Source organism: Elephas maximus, chromosome 3, assembly GCF_024166365.1.
Source record: "Elephas maximus indicus isolate mEleMax1 chromosome 3, mEleMax1 primary haplotype, whole genome shotgun sequence".
NCBI classification, from domain to species: Eukaryota; Metazoa; Chordata; class Mammalia; order Proboscidea; family Elephantidae; genus Elephas; species Elephas maximus.
The window spans coordinates 25,227,321-25,234,776 of NC_064821.1; the positions used below are offsets into that span (position 1 = coordinate 25,227,321).

At 40.2% G+C, this 7,456-nt stretch overlaps 1 pseudogene; it reads left to right on the forward strand.

Moving 5' to 3' along the window:
• Positions 1-3,901: 3,901 nt before the first annotated feature.
• On the forward strand, positions 3,902-4,830 carry LOC126071135 (olfactory receptor 7E24-like; annotated as a pseudogene).
• The last annotated feature ends 2,626 nt before the right edge of the window (positions 4,831-7,456 follow it).

The window sequence follows — 7,456 nt, forward strand, 5'->3', positions numbered from 1 at the left end:
AACCCTTCCTCAACCCTTATTGCCCACCAGGCAGGGGGTGTCGGTGGAGTCATACTCCTTTGTTATACTTCGGCAGAGACCCAGCACAATCCAGTGAGTGCCTTGAGAGACAGTGGACACAGAGGAGCTTGGGAGCATTGTTTCCTCCTCATCAGAACAAGCTGTACACTTGGGATGGCCAGATGGGAGGCCCTGAAATGCTAAGTTTCAGCTTAGAGGCATGTGAACTTTCTGTTCCTGGTTCTGGTAGAGGTCTAAGAAGACTCATTTAGATTTTTAATTTGGTTCTTGCTCTCATAGGCACATCCCCACCAGAATGAGAAATTTGTCCCTTCACCTGTCTTCTAAACAGTTCAGCAAGATCTAGCAGATGATGATGATAACCATAATGATGAAAATGATGGCAGTAACCAACCATAGTATTATGAAAATTTATTGAAGGCTGCCCAGTGCCGGGATCTGAACTAAGTTTACTATGTAATTTGTTTCTTTTTTCTACACAACCACACCTAGAAGAGAGCAATACATGTTATGTCATTTCATAGAAGAGAAAATGAGCAGTCTTTTTTGGTAACTTGTTCCAGGTCATGAGCCAGAAAAAGTTGAAGCCAGGCTTGAATCTGGGCAGTGTGACACCAGACACAGGGCACCTGGCCATATTCTCCCCTGCCATCCACTGTGCCATTCCACTTCTTTGGTCTCTCCACACAGAGACCCCCCTGCTCACTGTGCTCCTTTGTGGAGGTTCTGCTAGACCACAGTGGAGAGCAGTGAGTGCCTTTTGTTGTCTCCACTTTCAGAAGGATAATTGTGAATACAGGAAGAGAACACATCAGGAGTTGGCAGATGATAATTAGGACAGGTCTCTCTCTTGCCCTTTCTGGAATTTAACTCAGGTGTCCACCTCCTTTCATCACTGTAATTCAGCCTATCTCAATCTTGGAGACATAAAGACAGGATCTTGAATTCCATTCCTGGTCAGGAAGCCAGAATGAGTTTAAAGGTGTAACTTAGATGTATCTTTGGTTAGGTCCCTTGGACTTTTTCTTCAAATTTTTTTTGAAATATGCGGAAAGAGAGTGAAGATGGTTAATGCATGGGCCTCAGTGACTTACAATTTAATTGTAAATCCTGTCTGTTCTACTTATGATCTTATGCCAAGGGGGTAAATTCTTAGGATCTTTCAACCTCTACGTTGAGATTTGAGTTGATCCACAGCTGATAGACCGGAGATCTGCACTGCTGTAAGGACTGAAGAGTAATACATATTACATATATGATTAAATATGTGATGGATGCATATAGTCAGGGCACATTAGTTTTACATATTATAATTATTATTAATTACATAAAGCTTCATACCATTCAACTAATGTATCCGTGATCTGACAGGTTCATTTTGTCTGGATCCCTGTAAGATCCTTTACTTCCATCCTTATCCAAATAGATATTGAATACTTGGAAGTAAACCATTGAGTCTCATGAATTCCTGACTCCTCAGAGAATATCCTGTACTTAGCACAGAGTAGGCTACAACCGCATTGAAACAACAAATCTTTATTAAATATGAAATAGACCCTTTGTTCCTTTGTTCCTTAGTTCGCAGGATCAGATCATAAGCTGTACTGCTTCTGCGCTGAATGCTTTCCTGCCTGTAGTTTCATCCCTCCAAGATATCCCATAGCAGTAGAGACAAGATAAAATGGGGCATGAATATATCTATATCATGGGCTTTCTATGGGACCTATTTATTTAGTAGAGTGTAAAACATCAATTATTTTCAAAAAATTGTGGTGGTTTTCATAAAACTGAAAACTAAAAAGGAAAAACAGAGAAAGAGATGGAGAAAGTAAGTCTTACTGTGTGAACCTAGGCACGTTTTATGATTTCAATACATTCTATGCTTGACTTTCTTGGGACATGTTAGGCTTCTATCTTTCCCATATAATCAAATAAAGCCATGATTATATTTCAACAATAAGCCCACTACTCTCATATTGATTCAAATTCTGACTAAAAAAGATTGTCCAAGTATTTATTAAGTGCCAAACCTTTGTTAGCTGCCACACACATCCTAGTGATGGGTGTTATTCCCACTATTTCCATGTAAGAGAGGATGAAATATTCACAAGCACTCCAAATTCATTGTGTGACAGATTTGGGATTTGGACCTTGCCCTTCTGACTCCTATTCCAGGATTCTGTCTCCTCAGCCAGAGCTGAATGATAGTATTTTTTTTTTTTTCAGATGAACAAATGGAGACTGAACCATTGATTCTTCCTCCCACACCTCAGTGAGTTGAACTGTGAATTAAGAAAATAGGCCAAATGAAATCACGTTAGACCTACCAATAGAAATGAAGAAATGAGTTGCCATCAGGGAGCTAAAAGAGGAAAATTCAAATCTCCCACTAAGGAAGGATTGTCTTGGAAAGCTGTTAAGTTGGCCTAAGATAGCTGAGTTTCAAACCTGGCTTTCGAATGTCCCTGGTCCAATTTTCCTGAATTTACAAATAAGGGTGTTGACCTGATAGGGAAACAATGCTTCCAAACATTTAGGACGAGGAACGTATTTCAGCACTTTATCAAGCAATAGAGAATGGAAATAAAGGAAAATGTCAACGGAACACCAGACATTTCCCTGAGATGGCGTAGCATTGATGCAAATACCAATGTCTACACAGTGAAAAATAGGCACAGAGTGTATCTGAAAAGTGAATCATTGCTTAATCATTGGTGCATTTTACACTAATGCCATCTTTGGAATTGGCAATGTTGTATGATTTGAACGTTTACCAAACAGTTATCAAAGTTTGATGTCCAATAAGCCAAGGGAGAGGATATATACTTTAAAATTGACCCACATATTTGAATGGGCATGTATGTCCATATAAGATGGATGTCAGAAAACCAAAGAACGATGAAAACCTGTGAAGATAATTGACGTATAAACACACTCTCTGATGATGAACATTTTAATGTAATTTAGAATCTAGCTAATGAGGTCCTTGGGTGAAGCAAATGGTTTGAACTCAACTATTAACCTCAAGATTGGTGGCTGGAATGCACTCTTCAGTGCCATGAAAGAAAGACCTGGTGATCCGCTTTTGTAAAGATTAAGGCTATGAAAACTCTGTGGAGGGGTTCTATTCTTTAACACATGGAGTCACCATGTTGCAATTAACTCAGTGGTCATTTTTTTTTTTTTAAATCTGTTCCTATCCTATATGTTGTTTTATAAATACTCCAAATCAAGGGAGTTTATAGACTGTACTTGTATAAAATAAAGTACATTCGACAGCTTCTTAAGAAGAACACCCAGTTTCCATTGAGTAGATTCTGACTCATGGTCACACTATGTGTGTCAGAGGAGAACTATGCTCCACTGGGTTTCAGTGACCTTATTTCTGAGGTGTCTTTGAGTGGAATCCAACCTTTCTGCTTAGCAGCCAAGTGTGTGAATGGTTTGCACACCCTGGAACTGCAAGTGCTTCTTAGTGTTCTTTAATTGAAAATAATTTTTCTTAAAAGGGTATTTCTTATTGTATGTGCTTCTCTCATAGCGGGGGGTGATAGTTTGCTCTTTCTATGAACTCGTTATCATAAAATGTCCTTGCCATTTTAACATTCTTTAGCATAGCATCTCTAAAGTGGTTGGGTACAGAAAAAAGTGAATAGCACAGAAAATAATGAGGGAAAAGTTTTGAGAAATACAGTGGTTGGATTTACTATGAGTAATATTGCTGAAAAGCACTGGGGTATTAGATCCTTAAGTGTGAACACATGAGTTTGTAGGCTTTACTTCTGAGTTTCTTGAATTCAAAATACAGATACAATACTGGGTGGCTGTTTGCCTGTTTCCTTTTTAACAATATTTTTTTTCCAAAAGCTGTCGTAAGTACATGGAGCCACAGAATCTAACAGATGTCTCAGAATTCCTCCTCTTGGGCTTCTCTGATGATCAAGGACTGCAGCCACTCCTCTTTGGGCTGTTCCTGTCCATGTACCTGATCACTGTGACTGGGAACCTGCTCATCATCCTGGCTGTCACCTCTGATTCCCATCTCCACACTCCCATGTACTTCTTCCTCTCCAACCTGTCCTTGGCTGACATTGGTTTCATTTCTACCACAGTACCAAAGGCACTAGTGAACATTCAGACATGGAGCAAATCTATCACCTATGGGGGCTGCCTGATACAAATGACCTTTTTTTGCCTCTTTGGATGTCTGGACGATCTGCTTCTCACTGTGATGGCATATGACCGGTTTGTGGCAATCTGTCACCCTCTGCACTACACAGTCATCATGAACCCCCGGCACTGTGGCTTTCTAGTTTTGGTGTCTTTTTTCATCAGTCTTTTGGACTCCCTGGTGCACATTTCAATGGTGTTACAACTTACCTTCTGCACAGACATGGAAGTCCCTCATTTCTTTTGTGAACCTCCTCGACTCTTTAGCCTTGCATGTTCTGATAGCTCCATCTATATCATATTAATGTATTGTATTGGTGCCATCTTTGGTGGTGTTCCAGTCTCAGGGATCCTTTTTTCTTACAGCCAAATTGTTTCCTCCATTCTGAGAGTCTCATCTTCAGGTGGGAAGTATAAAGCCTTTTCCACCTGTGCCTCTCACCTGTCAGTTGTTTGCTTATTTTATGGAACAGGCCTTGGAGTGTACCTCAGTTCAGCTGTCTCATCTTCTCCAGAAAATGTGCCGTGTCATCAGTGATGTACAATGTGGTGACCCCCATGCTGAACCCGTTCATCTACAGCCTGAGGAACAGGAACATCAAGTGGGCCCTGTTGAGGCTCCTTAGCAGAACAGCCTAATATCAACACTTGTGCCATCTTCTTTGGCGTGTGGGTTGGAAAAGATGGTAAAACCTGACATCCGCAACCATAAATCTTGCCTCTTGGTTATGTATTTTTTGTAGCTATCAGAGGTTTCTGTCTGTAGATTTCATATCTGACCATTGCTTCCTTTGTAATATGCTTATTGGGATAGTGGAAGTGTTCTAGGATATGTCAGTCTGCAGGATCAAAGCCCATTGCAGCTATGGAGCCATCTGTAGCTTCTCTTCTATGACCCAGGATTTCTGGTATAATGCACAAATCTATTATTACGTACTTAGAATCTTCATCCTTTACCATAATTCCTACCTATTACCCAGACCATTTTTGTATCTACCAGAACTGTATATGCAGGTTTTGTGTGAGAATGCATGTCACTGGTCCTAAACCTTGACTTCATACTGGAATCATCTAGGAAGCTAAAAAATATTGATGCTTTGGTCCCACCTCTATGGATTCTGATTTAATTGTAATGGTGTGTGCCTTCAGCATAAGATTTTTAAAGCACCACAGGCAGTTTTAATGTTCAGCCAATGTGAAAACCACTGATCTTTTCAGACTTCTCTTCAAATATGACCAGTTTGCTGTGGGTCTTTTACTCCTGAACAGGTGCTGAAGATCTCAAAGTGATCAGAGCTCACAATGGGAAAGATATGAGAGAACGTACCCTAGCACGTGGTAAGTGATTTTTCACGGTATTGGTGATGATGTTTCTTCTCATATCTTCTCCCTGTACATCGTGTTGCTGTTGGCGGCTGCTCTATTGTGACCCCACACACTGTAGAGGAGAACACTACCCAGTCCTGTACCATCTCTGTGGCACATCGTGGATCAGATCTTTGTGATCCACAGGGTTTTCATTGACTAATTTTTGAAAGTAGATCACCAGGCCTTTCAAACGAGTCCATCTTGGTCTGGAATCTCTGCAGAAACCTGGTCAACATTTTTGCATAATGTATGCCTCTAAGCAGAGGTGGTTGCTCCAGAAGAGGTACATTGGTTGTGAATCAAAGCTGGTCTTCCACAGGGAAGGTAGAATTTTGCCAGTGAACCACCACTGATTCTGCCCTGAACACCATGAAGTTGGCTATATATGCTTGTTGATAATCTATTGTCTCCCTTCTCCAGATTCAGCCTTCTATACTTTACTCTGTGATGCTGGGGCCAGAGAGGGGAGGATCCTAAACTACTCTTCCGAATTCCCATCTAGCTTTATTGTTAGGTTTTTCCAGTAATGATCAGTAAAATTTACTACACCTTAATAAGCTCGACATTTTCCGCATACCTGTTTTCTTAGACCTTGGTGTGGTAGCTTCTATCCCTGGTTACTATCTCTGTATTGCCACATTGCTCCTTTTTGTCTTTCAGTCCTTGTTTGACTATTTTACCAGTTTTCTGTATGAAATGCTCTTCATGGTGTTCTTAATTTTCTTTATTGAATCCTAACTGATAAATTGTATTTGAGGGATAAACCTACTTGTGAAGTGTCTAAAACTGGAACAGTACACAGCATGCTGAGGTAAAAAAATGTGGCTGTAAATTACATATCTTGGACAAGGTTGTACAGCTGAGGATTAAGGTGGGGGTATCATATTTCCAATTACTGTGGCTCTTTTCGTGTTCGAGGATCATCAGTTCACCAAGTCATTACAAATAAATGTAGTTTTATCTTATTTTTCTTTAGTCTAGGATAGCAGAGTGTCATGTCTTCAGGAAAGCAGAGCTGTTGCCTTTCACTTGTAAGAGACTGATGAAGACGTGACTGTGTTACCACGTTTCCTTGTCTTTGGCTCTTTCTGTGTTCTACTACATGGGTGTGCAATGTCTTCCAGACATACTGGTATAATTTCTGAGGGAGAAATTTTGGATGCTCAGAAAACCTGCCTAACCAATAGCTTAGTTTACTCTGCCGTTTAGCACTGAGTTAAATCCCCACAGACTTTCCTGATGAGAAACTTCGACAATGGAGAATGGAGTGCACTTGCCAGAGGATGAGACCACACCAGTTTGTGGGAAGAGATAGTTCTCGTTAAACACCAGGAAAGTAGTGTTGTGATTCTATGGTTATGGCTAACTGCAATGAGACTGTACTAGTCCCATCTACCCTAAAACTAAGTGGCATATTCATTTCTGTATACCTAGGAATAGAAAAAAATTGATATAATTGGGGTATTTTCTTTTGATATCACATGATAATCTTTCCTGAAAGGTAACATTTTCTTCTTCCTCTTCAAACATCAAGACGTAGAATGAGTGATACTATTAGATTAATTCTGTAAATGGAGAAAAGCCTGGAAGGAAATATGTCAGAGGTTCCTAATGGCAGTCAGAAAGTGGTATACTTATCTTTGATAGGGAAGAGGAACTGCAGACTATGGGAAGGGAGAGGGATTTGATGACATACCTCTGACCAGATATTGGCTTATAACCTGGACAGTTTTGGCAACTCAGTGTACCTCGTTGATTCTCAGAGTTCTTTTCATCAAATTGTGATTAATAGTGCTAATCTTCCAAGGCCATTTTAATGACTACATGTAATGTTGTCAAGGTTGGATTAAATAGTAGTTTCCCATCAAATGGCAGTCCTTAATACCACTTTGGAGAA